This window comes from Erythrolamprus reginae, chromosome Z (assembly GCF_031021105.1).
Source record: "Erythrolamprus reginae isolate rEryReg1 chromosome Z, rEryReg1.hap1, whole genome shotgun sequence".
Taxonomy (NCBI): Eukaryota; Metazoa; Chordata; class Lepidosauria; order Squamata; family Dipsadidae; genus Erythrolamprus; species Erythrolamprus reginae.
In genome coordinates this window covers 21,727,878-21,747,607 of record NC_091963.1, presented here as the reverse complement: position 1 = coordinate 21,747,607, position 19,730 = coordinate 21,727,878, and the positions used below count along the sequence as shown (strand labels likewise).

The window sequence follows — 19,730 nt, the reverse complement described above, 5'->3', positions numbered from 1 at the left end:
TTTTACTATCCCTTTGGGTGAACAGTTAGCATTTTTACTACTGGTTCGGTGACCTGCCCTGAACCGGTAGCATTTCACCCATGTTAACATATTATTCAGATGTAGAGATTCTTGTTCACAAAAGCACTGTTTGAATAGATCAAGAAAAGCAAAGTTTGGTTTTTATGTAAGTTTTATTGTTTTTAACAAAAGGCTATTATCACCTTTAACATGATAAAAGAAAATGGAAAATATTTCCAAGAAACTGTGATGACCATAGCTATGACTTACCTTGAATTGGCTCACCCTGCTTCGAACTAGAGAGTTGGTGATATAAAGAAGTTGTTACCTGATTGATCTCAGAGATTTGCAGCTGACTCCCTGAAGTTTATTGTCTATCCACTGACAATTTCACTTGAAGCAATTTTACTTTGGTTAGTTGGACAGTATATTATTAGGTTAAAATCAATATTTTGATATATTTATATAATTATGGGACAGTTACTATTGTTACCCTTACATCTTCATTCTTCTTCCTACAAATGGCTTATATTCTCCATGAGTTTGGAAAAGTAGACTGATCAAGCCAAGACTTAAGATACATTATGATGTCCATTATTGAAAAAATGCTAATAGAAAAAACTATTTGGCAGGACTTTCCCAGTAGTTGTTAGATAATAATAAACATCCTTTATCCTATTTAGATCCTAAATCCATTTTTCTAAATTATGACTGCTACTTTAAGGTAAAGAAACTGATTCACATTGCAAATAGTGGAACTTGTAAGTTAGCTAACCAGTGAAAAAAAGCAACAAAAATGAATGTGGAATTTACAATGTTAACCAGTAGGAACTTAGTTTGACTTAATTCTTTTTTAAAAGCGACTAGATACTGACTTGTAGAAAGCCTGTTCGATTTTTGTTTAGCTTAGGTTGGTAACTAAGGAAGAATGCTTCTGCGTGCCTGGATTTGTGATTATATAAACTATTAGCATGCTTTTCTGATTTCAGTCAATACTGTGCTATAAAAGGTTTTAGGCTATTCTCCTTTGTCATATTATGGAGAATTTTTTTGTTGAGGTAATTCATTAATTCAACTATTTTTTTTCTTTTTAAGCACTATATCAAGTAAAACAATATAGTAAGATTATTTTAATGACTGTGGTAAAGACACCATTTTATACTGTGCAGGAAAAGGCAATAAGTCCCTCCTATATTTATACCAAAGAAAATCACATGAACGTATTTTACATTTGCTTTTCAATGTATGCATCTTTTTATTCATTTAATAAAGTCCCTGATGTTTAACAAGGCTACAGTTAGCATCAGCATGTCAATACAGTTAAGTTATATGTAATTACTGAGTACACAATACAATAATAGGTGTGCAGCTGTGGATATATTGGAGCTATCTCTATCTGTAACTATTCATAGTTACAATGGTGGGTTGCTACCAGTTCAGCCCAGTTTGAGCAAACCGGTAGCAGTGAGAGGCTCCGCCCACTTGCCCAGATATCATAACAGACGTTCTGCACATGCACAGAAGCGTCACACATATGCTCCCATTCCCAGTAGCAAAGGCAAATGAAACCCACAACTGGTTGCTTAGACTATTTGGGATATGGCTTAGCTGCTATGGTATTCAAAAACCTTATTTCAATCATCAATAATTTTAAGATCTGAGAGCATGGCCTACTTTCTAGCACTAGGCTAGAAAGTAGGACATCATGAGTTCTAATGCTGCCTTAGGCCTGAAAACCATCTGGGTGACTTGAGCCAATCATTCTCTCTCAGCCCAATACATCGCCTAGGGTTATTGTGAGGAAAATAAGAGGAAGGAGAAATAGATACATCTCCTTCTAGGAAGTAGATCATCTTGAATTATTTATAAAAATAATAAAGGTGGATTGTTTTTTTAAAATATCTATATCATATTAAAGTAAAAAGATAAGTTATTTAGATATCCATGTTACAGCTATTTTGAGTTTTGATGATTATGCTCAATATTAGAAATAGTTAAGAAAATATTTGAGGTTGTTCTTACTAATACAAGTGTATAATTTTTTTTCTCAGCTGAAAGATGTGCATGGATTTTAAAGGCATCATAGTCCCAACATTTTAAAGACTATATGGGACTAAGACAAAAAAGGAATCTTGCCAAAGTAAAAACTTAACACTGAGCTTATATCGAAAGCTTTTGGAAATTTCATATTTATTTTTGATTTCTGGTTCTGTATTCCCATTTAAAAGGTATGCTAAACTACTGCTACTTGTGAATTAATGGGATAATTAAGGATATATTACAAAAAGCTGGAGCCTAGAAAAATCAGTATACAGTACTAGAATTTTTTGCTGCTACTTAAATAGAACAAATTAACAAAAATATTAGAACTGGTTAGTTTACTTTTCTCCATTTGAACTATGGAAAATAAAATAAAAGCTGGAATTGAGAAGTAATTTTTACATGATGGAATTACATGGCTTATTTGAATATTTAGTTATAACTACATTGGTACATTGACAAATATATCAAAATTAAATATAATTTAATTTATTTATTTAATTAATAAATATATACTAAGATCAGTAAAGTTTGTTTGTTTTGCATAACACCTAACAGAACTATGGCTTTCACTTGCTCTTAAATGTGATGATCGCTACTAATATAAAACATTTTAAAGAAAACTGGACAAATGTATGTGCCTATCACTGGCTACTAATCTTGATTAGCTCTTTAGCTCTTGAATTGCAAATAGCACACATTAAGCACCAGACCACTAGTTCTGTTATGCTGCCTCATTATAGCTGGGAAGAGTGGGGAGCAAAGAAAACAGGGAATGTTCTTGGCAAAAGTATAGTCCCAGCATGGCCACTCAAGGTGTGAAGATAATCTCAAATGCCCAACTAAAGAAGCAGGCACTGTATCAAGTAAAGCAATATAGGAAGATTATTTTAGTGACTGTGCTAAAGACACCATTTTATACTGTGCGAGAAAAGGCAATAAGCCCCTCCTGCATTTTTACCAAAGAAAATCACATGAAAAGATAGTATGAAATGATACAAAATATAATGCTAGATGATTGTTTCCTCAGGTTATACGACACTTAACATGTTATTAAGGAAGAGTTCAGTATCTTTGTAGTACTAATGGTGTTTATAACTTGGCTGGATTAAAGCCTTTGGGATGTCCTTTCCTGTTGCCATGCAGAAAAATAAAATCCAAACTGCAAGGACAGAATTATAATGGAAACTTGGAATGTAAGAAGTTGAGTTAAGTGAAAAATGAAATGAATTAACTACATATTGACATCTTAGACATCAATAAATTAAAATAGACTGGAACTGATTATTTGTCCAGAGTCATAAGAACATACTGTTTAATATTCAGGACAATAAAAACAAAGAATGAACGGTGATGCTTTCATAGCAAGTAGTATATTTGGTATAGACTGTCCTTTAATATGACAATCACCCAACTTTATGCTCCAATAATGGATGCAGGACAGTGATCTAGATTTAATAGCCAGGTTTAGTCTGAAACCAACAAAACATGTAAGCAAGGTAGACTGCCTGTGATTGGAGTCTAGAATACCATAGCTGGAAATATTAAAGAAAACAGTTGGACTGTTTTGCCTAGGAATCTGGTAGGAAGCTAGAAAATCTTCTATTGTTTTTTGCCAATTCAATTATTTCTACATTCCAACAATTCCAACTGTCTAGATTACATACAGATATCAAAGGATGAAGTTTTTAAAAAATCAAACTGATCATATTATTGATACAAGGAGTGGAAGAGCAAATACCTAGCCAGGGTCTAACAATGGAACAGATCACAAATTTCTCATATGCAAATTCGAAGTCAAGCTAAAGTGGAGCAACTTTATCCAACTAGTTTTCATACTTTGTGCATATAGATAGCTGCCATTGCAAGGAAAGCGTCAGGAATCACATTTGCCTCCTGAATCACATTTATTAAGAATCGGAGGTATTATTGAAGTTGCTCAGGGTGAATTTTAAAAAGGCAGCCAAAAATCGAAACAACCAAAAAAAGCTAACAATCTCAGAACAAACAGTGGAAATTGCCAAGAAGAGAAAAGAAGCCAAAGCCAAGAAAGATCTTGGAAACAATATCGAGATTTCAGAGAACTATTAGAAGAAGCAGTATTATAACAATCTGTAGATAGAAAGAGACTGGAGGTACATAAAAAAGAAATTATTTCAAAGTATTTCTGAATTCAGACTGAGGTTCCAACCTCAAATTAATATGCTACAGGATGTCAGTGGACAGATAATAATTGATTGAAAGAAGATCAAACAGAAATGGAAGGAATATCCATGTCAACATCCGAGATTCTTCAAAAATATTTACTAAGTACAAGAACTTCCAGTATTAGAAGATAAAGTTAAATCAACACTCCAGACCAAGCTTGACATTAGAACAATTTATGATATACAGTATTCCCTCGATTTTCGCGGGGGATGCGTTCCGAGACCGCCCGCGAAAGTTGAATTTCCGCAAAGTAGAGATGCGGAAGTAAATACACTATTTTTGGCTATGAACCGTATCACAAGCCATCCCTTAACACTTTAAACCCCTAAATTGCAATTTCCCATTCCCTTAGCAACCTTTTAGATTATTACTCACCATGTTTCTTTATTAAAGTTTATTAAAAAAATATTTATTAAAGGTGGATGAAAGTTTGGTGATGATATATGACGTCATCAGGCAGGAAAAACCGTGGTATAGGGGGGGAAACCGCAAAGTATTTTTTAATTAATATTTTTGAAAAACTGTGGTAGACTTTTCGCGAAGTTCGAACCCGCGAAAATCAAGGGAACACTGTATCTACACAAATATTGTAAGCAACAGAGGAATCTATAAATATATTAATTTATAAATTACAGCAAATGTGCTTTATGACCCAGGAGTCAACAGATTGCATAACAATATCAAAAGAAAAAAGACTTGACTGAATAGGCAATGTATAATAGCCTTAATTTTATATGTCACTACACTAGTAAATAATGTTTATAATTATCCCATGGTTAATTTCATTCACAGAATATTTCATTGTCTTCCTTGAAAACCTATAAACAGATCTAGAATTCACATGCAGTTGTGTAAAATAACAAAACACTGGATCCCGGTCTGCAAAAAAATGAATTGTCTGTATATTCTCATTTATTCAACTTATATCAGAATATATACTGAGGAAAATTAGATTGGAAAGAGATAGTGTTGTTTGAAAATTGAAGGAAGAAACATCAAACCTGAACTGTTCTGATGACACCACCTGACAGTCAAAAATGACTTGAAAACTGGTAGTGAAAAGAGTACAGTAAAAAAAAATTGGGACTAAGACTAAGAATAAAGGAAATTAAATTAGTAACAATAAGATAAGTAAAGCAACAAATTTAAGATTAACAGAGCTTCTGCCTTTTAGAATGTACTGTCAACATTAACAAAATTAACAGTCAAGAAATATGTTGCAGAGTAGCACTTGTTAGAGTAGCAAATATGTTATTAGAAAAAATATTGATATGCAAGGATGTATCTATACCAGAGTTGGGTTCCTCTCGGTTCAGACTGGTTCACTCGGACCGGTAGCCACCCACTTGTGATGTCATGATGATGTCATAGAACTGGATCGGTTAGTGCTAATCCATGGGCGCCGCCATCTTTAAAAAAAAAATCCTTCTGAGCTTGTGCAGAAGCTCTTGTGCAGACAATTATTTTCTTTGTAACATCCTGCAGAAGCAAAAAAAAAGGACTTTAAATAAACAACATAGATATTTATGCCTGTGAACTTTGGTGTTTGAGAAAATATCTAAGAATACTGTAGATAACCCAGAAAACTAAGAAGTCCTAGAACAAGCAGTACAGAATTTTTATTCAAGATACAAATGTTCAAGTTTTAATTATATTTTGAACATATTATGGAAAGGCCATATTATTGTAATTATTCTTTATATTAATTTAATAACAGTGGTAATGTCATATAACATTTTAAATCAAACAAATAAAATTTATTTTGATTCATTGTGCTGTCTTAAGTCCAAATGTCTTGCTCGTGGATATTAAACATGAAATTAATTACATAATCTTCTTTTAGAAATATAGTGTAGATAATAGTCAGAAAGGTAACACTGTTCTAATTAAAAGAAAAACACTTTTTAATTTGCAAACATAGAAGGTTTTTAAAACATTTCTGCTATTTGTTATATTTTGGATCTTATACGTACACTTATATAGCTGATATGATCATGGTTAGATAGGTTTCCTTACTAAAAAAAAGTGGGGAAATCACATATATGCAAGAGATTTGCCTATTACACAATACTGAACTCTACCTATTTACTTATTTATCTACCTATCTCTTTAGCTTATTTTAATTTGCAGGAGAAACTGATGACTGATGTAAGTTTCTCATGAACTACTATTGCCTACTATTACATGAACTATCATAACATATAAAGCATGGTAAATAAAATGTTAGTTCATTAATCTATATTGAAATAAGAGAGAACAAATATAATAATGGCCACTAGCTTGAATGCAATACAGCCATGGAGGAAAAGTTATCAATGACCTGGATCACACAAAATCTTAAATTTTAATATAGTTTGCTTGGTTTTGGCTTACATGACCTTAGTTATTATATAAATCACAGTTAAGCCAATCATAGCATAGTATGTTATGAATCCAGCTACTGTGCAATTAGGTACATTATAATTTACAATAGAGATGCACATAAAATGGAAAAAGTGTCTTTTATTTCAAACTCAAAAACAAACGAATGCCTCTCAAAATTTCTGTTGAGCCATTTCAGCCTGGCTGAGGCTTGGCAGAAAGAAAACCTGGAATGATTTACCAATTAAATGTTGCAGTAGAAATAAATACCTAAACAATTCAAATATTTTGGTCATGGAAAATAGGATTCAGAATATGTTATTGCATTATATGTGTATGAACAAACACCAGATGGCAGTAAAGAGATAGGGAAAATTTAAACTTTTTATTGCCATCCAATGAACGTGTATTTTTTTGCAGCCAGACTTTTCGTAGCCTCCCTAGAATTTGACACCATTGTAAGAGTAAGCACCAAAGCCTGTAGTCCTTCAGAGCAATTGCTTCTTCTATTATTCATTTTGTAGTCTTTATCTTCAGCTAAATGTAGAATGGTTTCCTCTGTGTCAGACAACATCCCAATTGCAAGAATTTCCAATCATAGCAGCTAAAACAGAATAGAACACCTGAAACACTTGTATCCAGCTAATCACAGATCAAAAGATAAATCAGGCCACATTTCAATCCATGTCTGGAACAGACCATCCAAAACACACATATTTCTATTTGGCTATGAACCATTTGAAATCTTCTGTTCCATGCAAAAGAATGTGTGTTCATCAAACATATTGAACATTCTTAACGTCTACTATTACAGTGCTGAAGAAAATATGTAGTGGAATGCTATTGCAGCTTTGTTCTCAGCTTGATATAAGCATTTGGGTGGCAATGTAGGCTATGTGATGGGCTAAATTTTCTTTGAATGTATACACGTTCTTGTCTTAATGAGTAGTTACTTAAAATGATGTGAGATTATTTGTGTAGTAGAAAATATAAGTGGTTCTCACATTGCTTTCCAAATAAATTCTACATCAAATGAAACATAAGCATTGGTATCTCTAATTTATATATCAAGAATCCGATATGTGTAGAGTAACATACATTTCTTGTTTTGTAACTGACACAGAGCACACAACTTAATGAATAAAAAGACATTCTTCTCTGTAATGTCTACCTATCACAGTGAACTTAAATTTTATATCTTGCTTATGCGCTTATCTTCTAAGATTACTATTATTTCTTTTTACTATGCTTTTGGGCCACAATATATCCTTGATATAAATATCCTATAAAAGAGGCAAAGAAACAATTATGAAATAGTACCAATCTATTTCCCTATCTCAACATTATTAATCAAGAGGCTAAAATCTGCTACAGTTAAATAACCAATAAAACGTATTTGATGTCAAAGATAGCTATGAAGAGATATCATTTCTCCAATGTGCTGATGTGAGAATTCAAAGTATGGGATTGATTCTGCCTTCTTTCTTTTAGAAATTGAATCCATTAAACTTTTGCCACACCTCTCCTGATTGAACTCCAATTTGATTCAGTCTTCATCAGAAATAGAGAGAGAGAGAGATGTGTGTCATCCAAAAGAGATTCTCACAGGGAACCAATTAACAGATAGAACTGGATTTAGAGATAGAAACAAGCAGCAGTTTCAGTCCAAGAAACAATTGGATCTGGAAACCGCCCCTTTCGGCGCTACAAGTGATCCCAGGTCACTCCCTCCCATTGTTGGCTGCAAATCAATGGGAGGCAACCATGTCAGACATGTGGATTCTAAACCCAGTCAGACTGGATCGCCGGCTTGAATTTCTCTCCAGATCCTTGAGATTCTTCATATGTTGTCCCATACCAGGGGACAACACAAAGAATAGCTTCAGAGAGGCCACAGTCCAGCACCTATTAGATGTTCAGCCGGTCCCAGCTGTCCAACAAGGGCAGGGATTCTACATACTATTTGTGGTTTGCAAGGCTTTGGGGTGGTGGACTAGAGACCGATTTTAGATCTAAAACGATTGAACAAATATCTTATTTATGTATGTATGTATTTATTTATTTATTTATTGGATTGGATTGGATTTCTATGCCACCTTTCTCAATTGGCTCAGGGCAAATGAGGTTCAAGGTGCAGTCCATGCTGGAGAGCATCTGGTACAAGAGGTTCAAGATGCAGTCCATACTGGAGAGCATCCAGGAGAGAGACTTTTTAATGTCCATAGACCTGATGGAGATGCCCATCCTACCATTACATCAAGGGTTCCTTCAGTTCTGCTACACAGATCACCACTACCAATACAGATCCTTACAGTTCCATCTGTCTTCAACACTCAGGGTGTTCATCAAGGTCCTATTGGGGCACAACCCCAATCCAGTGTTACCTGGATGACATTTTAATCCAGTCCTCCCACAATTGGGCAACAAAGGACCTACAAGTCACAGTCTGGGTTCTTCAGGATCACAGGTTTTCCGTCAATTACGAGAAGAGTTATCTGACTCCCACCATCCATTTGCATCACCTGGGTCCGATCATAGATACTTTGCTATGCAAGGTCTACCTATCACAGGACAGCATAAGGACTTTAGTAAATCAAATACAAGCAGATTGCAAGATTTCACTAGTTCTTCTCTCAGAGCTCTTAGCCAAGATGGTATTGTGCTTCATGATAGTTCCCTGAGCACGTCTACACACAAGGTTTCTCTTACCTTACCAGAAGTCTGGAGAAAGCAATTCAAATAGCAAGGTTCTGGTCCCACACAAAGTACTACAAACCTTCCATTAGTGAATGTCCCCAGCTATGGACAGAGGTTGTGCCTTCAGGAGGCCAACCACCTAACCATCACAACATATGGCAGCCTCTTTGGCTGGACCACTGGACCACTCACTTTCAGACAAAGATGGCACAGGAACAGTGGTTGCAGGAGGACCTAGCAAACAATATTAACATTCTGGAACGCCAGACAGTTTGCTTGACCCTGATTTGGAATCTAGGAAGAATGACACAAGCACCACAGAGAGAGTGCTTCGGGGACTGATCTAAATATGCACCTTCTGTCCGGACCAGACCGACAGCTCCATGGCTCTTTTGCAAAGCTGACAGCCGGGCAGCGGGGCTTCTCAGCGTCCTCCTGAACCCGAACGCCAAACCCGAACTTTTGCCAAACTTCCGGGTTCGCCGTTCAGGAGAACGCCGAGAAGCCCCCCGGCTGTTTCAAAAGGCGACAGCTGGGCGGCAGGGCTTCTCAGCGTCCTCCCAAACCCAGAAGTTCGGCAAAAGTTCGGGTTTGGCGTTTGGGTTCGGAAGGACACCAAGAAGCCCCCCGGCTGTTTCAAAAGGTGACACCCGGGCGGCAGCGCCTAGCAGAGCGCCATTTTTACGGGGGGGGGGGTTTCTTGCACGCATTAATTGACTACATTGTTTCCTATGGGAAACATTGTTTCACCTTACGAACTTTTCGCCTTACGAACCTCCTCCGGGAACCAATTAAGTTCATAAGACGAGGTATTACTGTATTACCAAAGAAAGACAACTGATGGGAAGGTGTTGAGTGAGCTAATTGGGTTAATGTCAGCTTGGCTTATTGAAGTTATATCTGGAAAAGCTGTAGTAATGCACATTATGCTTCAGAAAGCAATAACTAGAATTCCACTGAATTGTTGCCACATGATAACAATTGGTGTTGCTGTAATTTAAAGTTACTGTGATTCACAGTACAATAGAGTAAAAATGTTTTAAAATTGCTTAAGTGTAAAATAAACCAAAAAAATGTAGGAAAAAAAGATACAAAAATAATGCACCTTTGAAATTCCCAGCAAAAGGCAGGCACCAGGACATGATTTTAGCAAGAGATCCAAAATAGCAATAGTTCTTAGACTTATATACCACTTTACAGTGCTTTTTAGCCCTCTCTAAGCAATTTAGAGTCAGCCTCTTGGATTCTCATTTTACCGACCTCAGAAGGCTGGAAAGCTGAGTCAACCTTGAGCCTGATGAGATTCCAAATTCCAGGCAGCCGGCAGGCAGTTGAAGTAGCCTGCAGAGTTGCATTCTAACCACTGCGCCACTGTGACTCCTTTCTAGAGATAGCCCTGCGTCAGACCATGTTTTCTACAAGCCAATACATACATTCTGCTCCTGGTCCAGGAATGAAAGAAAGACCACAGGTTTACCATTTCTCCTCCACTAAGGCTATGGAGATTTTCATTAATTCTGATGCTAAGGTTAGAAGGGAAGAGTGGAAAAATTCTTATTTTCACATAGTTTTTTAAAAAAAATCCTTGTAACATCAATGCCCTTAGAAAGAAAGGGAGGGAGAAAAAATTTACTTATGATAATTATATGTAAATATACAAAATATAAAGAAATGTATCAGAAAGGTAATAGAAATGGATTAAGATCTGTTAAACTAGAACAAAACATGTGAGAAATACTGCTTTTATTCCTTATTCTTTTACCTTTTTTCTTTTCTTTTTTCTTTTCTTCTTTTTTATTTCTGGAAAACAATAAAGATACTTTATAAAAAAAGAAAGAAAGGGAGGAACATTGGGTGGATGGGTAGGGTAGGGGTAGGGTTTAGGTGAAGGATTTGTTTATGAGGAACTGTAGCACAGTATGTAAAATGAACAGCATGGCTTGAGACGGGGAAAATTAGAAAATCTCATTTTTGGAAGTAAGCATGATAACTTGCCGAGAGAGATTGCATTCGAATAAGAACAATATCAGGTATCGCCTTCTAGAAGTGATAGTTCTTGTGATTGCACTGGGGTAAGTTGGAAACATATCTGTCCTAAGAAATATTCAAAATAAATATTGGATTTACTAGAGTGACAGTTGGGTTCTTCTCAGTGACATCTGTGATTTGATATATTGTTTGTCCGGCTCTACTCTGTCATCGACATGGAGCGTTTTCAGCAGCAGGCAGACATCTCAGTATACAGTGGCCATTTTGAAGGACAAATACAACTGACAGCCATCTTAGATTCAGGCAGACAATTGACGGGCATAAGGTTGTTGGGCAGCCATTTTATTGAGGGGTGACCATTTGATTAACACTTCATCAGGAGGAAGGCCCTTCTCTCAAGGCCCTTACCACAGCATCCTTGCCAGAATAGGTGGAGACACCATTATGCCCAAGGTTCCCTCCATATGGCCCACAAAGAAGCACTTCAAGATGGGGCCTCACCCAATGGATGATACTTGCCATTCTACCTCTCAGGAGGATTTGGCCAGGGCTCAGGTGCCTAACCAACCCCACCAATCCAAGGCCTCTGAGAAAGATGAGCGCAGATGGGACACGTCTTTCCAAAGGATCTGCACTCAATCCTCCACTAGGGAAACAAGTCAACCAGCAGCTGTCAGGCTCTCTGGCAATTTTGGGGATCTTTTCTCACTAGATAGTGCACAGATCATCCTAGCTGAATCTATCCTCTGGGGTCAGCCCCAACGGATGCCTGTCACCCTAACACTGTCTCAAACAGAGGCTCCTCCTAAGAGTCCATATTCAGCGATTACCTTTGAACAGACCAGAAGTTTCACTAAAAGCACCCACCAACATCTCCTCCACCCCACAGAGGAGGGAACTGACTCCCCTATGGTTCAGATGCACCTGCAAATTTTCAGGCCCTGGTTTCCATGGCCGACCAGCAGTGCATCGCTGTAGGGCTTGCCCATATCCGCAGACCCCCAAGAGCAGGAAGGAACAATATCAACCTGCAGTCCAGCCACAATATCAGCCCCATATTTTACTCCCAATACTCTTCAGAGGATCAGCAATTGGTTCAGTCAGGGGATGAGAAACAACTGGAGGTTGATCTATTGGAGGATGAGAGGTTTGCTCTTTGGCCCAGCCCTTTCTATTATATAAGACCAAGATGGTGGCGAGACTTGATCTCCCTTAAGCTCCCCGAGAGCCACCCGGACCCCTTATTTGCTGAGCAGGTGCTGGAGATGGAGTCAGTTCCCACTCCACAACTCTTCGTGGACACAGTCCAGTGCCAGTGGTCTGCCCCTACCTGTGGTCCATCTACTGTTGCCTCTGACCGCAGGTTCTTCAGTGTGGACTCAGGGTTATCACAAGTCTTGTCAGTGCCTTCAGTAGATCTTCCCGTGACAGTGCTCTACACTTTGAACTCCATGCCCAGGAAATCAAAGAAACCTCTTGGCCCTGAAGACCATCGCTCGGAGCAAGTCCTTCAGAAGGTCCATCAAACGGTTGTCTGGGCAGTCAGAGCTGCCTCGGCGGCCTCCTTTTTCAATCCTTCCTTGCTGATTTGGCTCCAACCGCTACAGGAGAGAATACCTTACACCAACTTACAGGCAAACAGGACATCACAAAGTTGATTGCACCCACACAGTTTTCAGCAGACATCACTTTCCAGGCATTGGAACTCGCCTCAAAGGCCATCATCGGGTCTATAGTGTCTCAGCGAATGCAATTGCTCAGACAATGGCAGGTGGACACTTGTCACAAGTAGCACCTGGTATCCGCTCCCTTCAAGGGACCACTCTTATTTTGTGAGCCCCTGAACCCTATCATTGAATCCAAGGACGAGAAGAAGGTTGCCCCTACCTTCTCTCAAAAAGGGTTGTACGGCAGCTCCCTACTCCCAACATCCCTTTCAGGGTTCTGAGCAGGCCCTATCATTTCTGAGAAGCCAAGGTCATTATTTTATTTATTTATTTATTTATTTATTTATTTATTTATTTATTTATTTATTTATTTATTTATTTATTTATTAGATTTGTATGCCGCCCCTCTCCGAAGACTCGGGGCGGCTCACAACAGCAATAAAAACAATATAACAGTGGAACAAATCTAATATTAAAAACATATAAAACCCTATCATTATTTAAAAACCAAACAGCAACATTCATACCAAACATAAAGCAAAGTATAAAAAAGCCTGGGGGGAAAGTGTCTCAAATCCCCCTTGCCTGGCGATATAAGTCTACGGAGAGGGGCGGCATACAAATCTAATAAATAAATAAATAATCTAATAAATAAATAAGTGAGTCTTAAGACAGGAAGGGTGGGGGCAGTTCTAATCTCTGGGGGGAGTTGGTTCCAGAGGGCCGGGGCCACCACAGAGAAGGCTCTTCCCCTGGGGCCCACCAAACGGCATTGTTTAGTCGACGGGACCCGGAGAAGGCCAACTCTGGGACCTTATCGGTCACTGGGATTCATGTGGTAGCAGACGGTTCCGGAGGTACTCTGGTCCAATGCCATGTAGGGCTTTAAAGGTCATGACCAACGCTTTGAATTGTGACCAGAAACTGATCAGCAGCCAATGCAAGCCACGGAGTGTTGAAGAAACATGGGCGAATCTTGGAAGCCCCACGATGGCTCTCTCGGCTGCATTCTGCACGATCTGAAGTTTCCGAATACTTTTCAAAGGTAGCCCCATGTAGAGAGCATTGCAGTAATCGAACCTCGAGGTGATGAGGGCATGAGCGACTGTGAGCAATGACTCCCTGTCCAAATAGGGCCGCAACTGGTGCACCAGGCGAACCTGGGCAAACGCCCTCCTCACCACAGCTGAAAGATGATGTTCCAATGTCAGCTGTGGATCGAGGAGGATGCCCAAGTTGCGAACCCTCTCTGAGGGGGGTCAGTAGTTTCCCCCCCACAGGGTAATGGACGGACAGATGGAGTTGTCCTTGGGAGGCAAGACCCACAGCCACTCCATCTTGTGTGGTTTGAGTTTGTTGACACCCATCCAGGCCCCAACAGCCTCCAGGCACCATCACATCACTTCCACTGCTTCATTGACTCCCATCCTCATAAGTTCCAGGGCAGGCCCAACTGTAGAAGCCAATACAAGTGGCCATTTCATAGGGGAGAGGGTCGCTCTGCCTGACCATCCTGATAAACCCTCTCATGCTCCACCTATAGGGGGTTGCCGGTGTTTTTATGCCTCACATTGGGAGTCCATTACCCAAAACAGGTGGGTCAAGGGCACCGTGGCTTGTGTTAGAGTTCCTGTCCCTTCCCCTGAGGTTTTTTTCTTAAGTGTCCATTGTCCAGAAGACTATGTAAGAGAAAACTTATGGATTTGGCTATTTAACACCTGTTGGACATCAGAGCCAACCAACAGGTACCTCAACATCAAATTAGGCAGGGGTTCTACTCCATTCTGTTTGTAGTTCCCAAAACCTCGGGGGATGGAGGGCGACACTTGATTTGAAATGTTTGAACCAATATTTAAAATTCAAGACGTTCAAAATGCACTCCTTACAATCCATCCTGGAGTGTGTCTGTCAGGGAGACTTTCTCACCTCCATAAGACCTCACTGAAGCCTATCTGCACATTCCCATTCACCACATCAGCAGTACTTACGATTCTGCTATGCAAGTAGGCACTTTCAGTACAGGGCACTCTCCTTTGGCCTGTCCTCCACACTGCATGACTTCGCAAAGGTGCTTGCGGTGGTCAGAGCCCACCTGAGGACATTGTCTATTTGGGTCCATTGTTATCTTGATGATATACTGATATTGGACCCCTCTCTACTGTTAGCTAGAAGTCACTTCTCAATAACAATGGAGGTGTTGCGCACCCACAATAAATCTGGCAAAGAGTTACCTTGAACCCACAACTTCCCTCCTTCACCTAGGGACCATCATAGATTCCCTAGAATCCAGGGTATCCTTGTCCCAGGAAAGGCATGATAGTCATAATGCTAGTCCAACTCTAGTGGAGGGTTTCAATCTTCCTTCTATCCATCCTGCTAGGGGAAAATGATATCGGCTATCGCCATCACCCCTTGGGCTCGCCTGCATTCTAGGGACCTTCAATGGCTACTCTTGCCCTTCCAGAAAACTGGCCAATGCAATTCAAATTCCTGGATCCTCTGCAGATGGCACTCCTGTACACTGTCACTGGGGTGCAACTTCAAGGACCCCTACCAGATGTGGGGCACATACTCTTAGGGAAGGATTATGCAGGGCAGGTGGACATTGCAGGAAGCCAGTTTGCCCATCAACTAACTAGAACTTCGAGCTATCTATTTGGCCCTCAAGCATTTTGCTCCTCACATCTCCATCCTGCACGTCTTAGTCCTCGTGGACAATACAGTAAGCAGGCTCGTGTCAACAGACAGGGGAAGACCTGATCCTGGACCCTGATGCAGGAAGCCAAGAGACTGGGCCTCTGGGCAGAACGCCATCTTCTGTCCCTCTCAGCAGTCACATCTCCAGACTATCCATCACCCAGGCAGACTGGCTCAGCTGGACAATGATCAACCCGGCAGAGTGGTGGTTGCATTCATCACTATTCCAAGATCTGATTGCCACATCAATCTCTTTGCGAGTCCAGAGAATGCCCAACTGCCGAGATTGAAGCGGAGGCAATTAATGCACTCAGGGTCCCTTCATTTCCCTATCCAAGGTCACCCAAAAGCTCCTGGATAAATGGGCAGAGATGATTTTATTGCCCCCCCACTAGCTCGGGCATCCCTGGTTCTCAGACTTGAAGGCGCTATCCATGGTCACCCCTTGGCCCATTCTGATCCTTGAGTCCTCCCTCAGCCAGGGCCTGGTGCAACACCAGATCCAGGGTGGCTGTGTCTGACCACTTGGCAATTGAGCATCAATCTCTAAGTTACCAACAATACTCTGGCAAGGTCATCACCACCATGTTGGTCTCAAAAAGGCCACCCATTTGAACGCATTTATTCCACTACGTGGAGGGCATTCTGCAATTGGTGTGCTAGCGTCAGCTGTACCCTGGCATGCATCCCAGTTCCTAAGATCCTGGACTTCGTCCAGGAGGGTCTGGACAAGGGTCTGTCACCCAAACCATCCATAGGCAAGTGATGGCCTTATCTTCTGTCCTGTCATGCAGAAAGGCAGAATCTCTAACACAACATCCACCGATGCAGAGGTGGAAGGCCTTAAGGCCACCACCAACTTGTGCCCACCAGTAGTCTATCATTTTTACACCTGTGACCTTTGCTTACTTGAGCTCTCAACAAGCCACTGAGATTCACCAGCCTCAGACACCTCAGTTATAAAGTGACCTTCCTACCGTGTTTCCCCAAAAGTAAGACAGTGTCTTACTTTCTTTTTATCCCCAAAAGCCCCACTATGTCTTACTTTCGGGGTATGTCTTATATTGGAGGCGACCGGCGGTGAACGGGAGAAGCCGGCGCTGCTGCTGCTTCGGAGCCGCTCGCGGGCAAAGAGCGAACGAGAAACTTTCCCCGGATCTTTTTTCCAAGCGATGCGATCTGGAGGAGGAGAGATCCTGCACCCGCCGGGTGGGGGGAGGTGGGAAAAAAAGCGCCGCAGCGATAGCACTTGGGGGGGAGACGCTTCGAAGCGGGGGGTTGGTGTCAGTCTGGGGAGGCGAACGGCGGCGAACGGGAGAAGCCGGCGCTGCTGCTGCTTCGGAGCCGCTCGCGGGCAAAGAGCAAACGAGAAACTTTCCCCGGATCTTTTTTCCCAGCGACGCGATCTGGAGGAGGAGAGATCGCCTCCCCAGACTGACACCAACCCCCTGCTTCGAAGCGTCTCCCCCCCAAGCGCTATCGCTGCGGCGCTTTTTTTCCCACCTCCCCCCCACCCGGTGGGTGGAGGATCTTTGCAGAGGCGCCGAAGCTGCGGCCGAGACCGTCGCTGAACGAAAGGAAGCTGCTGCAACGCTCCGGACGGGATTTTGCTCCCCGCTCCATTATTATTATTATTATTACAGTTCGGCGTGGCCAAACGGGGCACGGGAACCGGGGGCTTCTCCTCGGTCCGAGCTTCTCCCGCTGCCGTGAGCCCGAAAATATCGGAGGGAGGTGGGCGGGGGGTGGACGAGAGACTCCCGTTTCTGAAGAAAAGTGGGGCCGTGAGCCCCCCCGGCCGCGTTTGAGCTTCTGGCACTTCTCTTTTTTAGCCCTCGTTCTCCTCCTCCTCCATCATCGCCGCCACGCCGCGCTGCTCACCCAGAGCGAGGGGAGGAGGATCTGAAGAGAGCGCCAATGGGAAGGAAGCGCTTCCCCCAGGAGGGACTGTTATTTCCCTCAAAAGCCCCGTGGAAGTGGCTAACTCGGGTGCTTTCCCTGCGGCTAACTCGGCTCCGCCGGCAAATTTCACTGGCTCTCGAGGAGGCGAAAGCGAAGGCTGGAGCAGGTCGCTCGCTGCAGCAAGCCCCGCCGTCTCCGGCCGACAGCTCCCTCTAACGAGCCGAAGCTTACCCCCGTGTTTCCCCGAAAGTAAGACTTATGTCTTACTTTCGGGGTACGGCTTATATTAGCCGACCCCCCTGAAACCCCCGATACGTCTTACAATCGGTGGTGTCTTACTATCGGGTAAACACGGTAGTAGCCATCACCTCAGCCAAGAGGATCTTGGAACTGTCCGTTCTGTCGGTTCAACAAGACTTATGTGGGTTCCTTCCCAATAGAGTTGTCCTACGGCGATATCCATCTTATGTGCCAAAGGTAAATTCTTGGTTTCATAGGGTCCAAAAATTGATCTTGCCAAGCTTTTGCCCTAATCTAACACATGACCTGGAGAAACAGTGGCACAAGCTGGACATCCGGAGGGCCCTCTGTATCTATCTGAAACAGACAGAGGAATTTTGCTGGACTGAGTCCCTCTTCATTGCTTTTTTATCTCAAAGTCTCTGCCTCCACAATTGGCAGGTGGATTCGAGCAACCATCGCTGCAGCCTACAATTACTCAGTGACAACAAGGCCCACATGAATCACAGCATATTCCACACGGAGTGCCGCGACATCAGCAGCATGGGTGATCCAGGCTTCATTGGAAGAGGTGTGCTGCAATGCGATCTTGGTGACTTGGTCACAATTCATCTGATATTATAAAATTGACAAATTTGCATCTGCTGACACATCATTTGGGCACTGAGTGCTGTAGACTGTTTTTCAGTCTGATGATTGAGTGCAGGGCCAGTTCCTTTCCCTTCCGAGAACGAACTGCGTGGGTATGTTCTATCCTGGATGATAGTTCCACCCACTGTGGAAAAGGGCCGTTGGTGTTACCCTGATACCCTCTTCTCGTAGGGTGGAACTATCATCCAGTCCCTCCCTGTGCTAACTGGTGACAGACCAGTTCCTGTTTGCATGGGGATCTTCTTGTCTTGGACTTGGACATTGTTGGGCGACCACGCCGAGTCTGTATTCATTGGCTTCATCATAACTGAGGCTCCAGACAAGGCTGAGCACTCAAATTAAAATTACATACTCACTCTTCATCTGATTGAACGAGGTCAACCCATCCTGGGTGATAGTTCCACCCTACAAGAAAAGGCATATCAGGTAAGACCAATGCCCCTTCTTGATTTAGTTATCCAATTTGTATAGCCATCCATCTCACAATCAATGGACTCAGAGAAGTGTACAACAAAGTTAAAACAATCAGTGTTGTTAGTACTAATAAATATGAAATACGTAGCCTAGTTTGATTAACTTTTCCTTTCTATGCAGCATTATGATCAGAAGAACATTCAGTTTTAACATTTTAAAACAAAACTGTCCAAGTTTCTTCGGGTATCAGAAAAGAAATATTTTTTCTGGAAATTGACCGATGCCATGTTTTGAATAAAGTTATGGTTGCATATTACACTTGGTTTTGAGGGGATGGGCAATAAGAAATTTGTCCTTTGGGGAAACTGACAATTGCAGGTAGATGTAGACTACATGATGCCCATGAGCAGGAGCAGGCTACCATTCCCAGCCCTATCGGAATGGGCCAGGGGCGCACCCCTGCTTCTCTTTCCTTTGTGTGTGCGCGCATGCACAATTTCCAGGGTTTTTCCGATGCTCAGAAGCAAAAAAAACCAGAAATGGGCAAACAAGTAAGTATCCGCTTGCCGCTGCTGTTCCCCCCCCCCCCCGCCCACTTGCTGACATCTGCCTCGCTCACCTCTCACTCTTGAGGCAAATGGCGGCAGCACAGGCAGTGGGAGGGAGCAGGCGAGAGAGACAAGCAAGGGGTGAACGGTGGGGGAAGGCAGCACTCGAGGCGGGGCAGGGCAAGTGTAGGTCCTACACGTTACATTGCCATCCCCGGAACAGCGTTCCCCACCGTTGCGGCTGGGGCCCACCACTGCCCATGAGGAAAGCTAAAGTGTGTAGATGTGTATGTGTGTGTGTGTGTGTGTGAGAGAG

The 19,730-nt window shown here is 41.8% G+C and overlaps 1 protein-coding gene across 3 annotated transcripts in view; it reads left to right on the top strand.

Moving 5' to 3' along the window:
• Nucleotides 1-19,730, top strand: part of ZEB1 (zinc finger E-box binding homeobox 1) — a 111,116-nt gene that overhangs the window by 14,265 nt on the left and 77,121 nt on the right. The gene's annotated exons all lie outside the window — the stretch shown is intronic.